Raw genomic sequence first — 2,327 nt, forward strand, 5'->3', positions numbered from 1 at the left:
GGCTGACTTGGGGTTTCTAACTGGCCAGAACATTTTGAATAGAATAGAATTTTCTATTTAGTTCTATTATTTCTCCCCTCCTCCCCTTCTCTTCTTCTTCCTCCTCCTTTCCCTATTCCTCCTCCTCCTCTCTCTCTCTCCTCCTTAATGGAACAATCAGGTTCCTTCAAAACTCTTAAGATACACAGTACAAATCGGAATCTGCATTTCAGAAGACATGAGAGTCACTGACTGAGTGTTCAGAGCCTCTCTCTCCTCCTTCTAAGCATGGTAGCAGAGAGCAGAAATTCCTGTACCAATGCTGACCTTTTTGACTGGAGCTAAGAGCTGCTTCTTCATGCTGTGCTGCTGTGGGTAGCGCATACTTCTCGTTCTCTCCTGATGCTCAAAGACTGTTTTGTTATTGGTCCACCCCACCACCAAACTTTTTAATGTCTTGTTTTTCTTCTCCCTCTCCTCTTCCTCCTCTTCTTCCCCTCCTCATCTCTCTTTTTCTCCTCTTAAAGCTCTGATTTTTGCCATTGCCTAGTAGAATATAAAGGCAAAATGTCTGGGCTACAAGTTCTCTGGTGTTTTGGAGGGTGAGGCTGACCTTGTGCTCCTAGAATGGACAGGGGAGAGGATGGATACCAGGTTTCTGCAGACTTCAGGGCTGGACTTGCTCTGCTGCCCAAGTGGGGGGGAGGGGGGGACAGGGGGGGGACGAGGGACTCCCAGCTCTTCTCTCCAGACGCCTTCTGGAGACTTGTGGCCTACGCAGAGCTCTGCATCACCCTGTTCTTCATACAGACTCCTGCCTCTCCACCTGCTCAAGTGTTCTACTAGCCCAGTGAAACCACCACACCAGAACTTTGGTTCAACTGCTTTCAAAGTTGGGCCCAGCTGCCTCCTGGGTGATAAAGCTGTTGATGAGTGTATTGTTTTCCAAACACTCTGGTCTCCACAGGCAGCTGGAGAACCCAGTCATTTTGAAGTGTGACATCTTTTCTCTCTTATCTTTCTTGTGCAGTCCTATAACATCCCAGTCTAATGACAGGGGGGAAAAGATCTGAAAAGAAAAGGAAAAAAAAGAAAAGGGTTGTGGTCAAGAAGAGTGCATGGCCTTGACCTAAACCAATCCTTGCAGATCTGTGGGGAAAAAAAAAAAAAAAAAAATCCAGCTCCCAAACCAGACTTGTAGAATTAGGGCGGGGGAGTTTCAGCCTTGACCCCAGAAGAAAAGAACAGAACACAAAAAGCCTCCTGCCAGAGAGTAGGAGGTTTTACAGAGGTGTCCTGAAATGTCACTCTGTTCCAGAGAGGAAATAAAATAAGCATTTGTTTTAGTTGTTTTTTTCCTCCTATTTCATTTGAGCTAGCTGGTTTTAGTAGGGGAAAAACTAGCCAGACCAAGGGGTGACACTGTGTATGTGATGTACCCAAGGAGAACAGAAGAGGGCGTCATATCCACTGGAGTTTCAGGTGATTATGGGCCCAGTGTGGGTGCTGGGAGACAAATTCTTGTTCCCTGGAAGAGGGGTACTCAATCTTAACCACTTAGTCATCTCTCCAGCCCCTTTGCTCAACATTTTACAATGTCATTCAGTATCACTGTAATGGTCACCAGAACCATTTTCTCTGACAATAAAAAAGGCATCTTGTCATCATGACCAGAGTTCACTGGTGAGACTTTCACTTTAGGAAAGAAGATTTTCTATGTGATTTCATTGCCAATTCTTTGGAAGTTCTCTGTGGAGTGATTGAGGGTACAGTGACTCTGGGAAGGCAACTTTTTACTATTTCTTTAAAATTTAATTGGGATCAGGCCACTGTATGCTGTTGAGGGTTTCGCTCCCCACGTTCCCCTCTCCTCCTGTGGCTCCCCTCCCCTCACTCCCCTCTCCTCTCCTCTTCTTCCTTTTTATCTAATCAATTTCTTTTTTTTTCTTTTGCTATTGCAAGCTGCAACAAAGACACTCATAATTTATAATCAAAATTTGGTATCATTAAGCTAAACTGCACAGAACTAACTTTGGGGTTTTGTCCATGAAATAAATATTTGAAAAAAGATACACACCACGGAGGCTTGGCTCATGGAGGCAATGCCAGTACATATATAAATATCTGCATGCATGAATATATATAGTTGTGGTTCATTTCAGAGCCTGTAAAAGCTGGTCCCGAAAAGCATCTTCTCAAACCAAGACATTTTCTACACATTTAGTCAGGAGATTAACAGGATAAGGTCATAAGTATGCTGACATTAATGAACTTACAATTTTTGATTCAAAAGTCCTCCATAATTCACATTAACATATATATACATATATACCATATATAAGTAACAT

Source organism: Nannospalax galili, unplaced genomic scaffold (assembly GCF_000622305.1).
Source record: "Nannospalax galili isolate Female #2095 unplaced genomic scaffold, S.galili_v1.0 scaffold3077, whole genome shotgun sequence".
NCBI lineage: Eukaryota > Metazoa > Chordata > Mammalia > Rodentia > Spalacidae > Nannospalax > Nannospalax galili.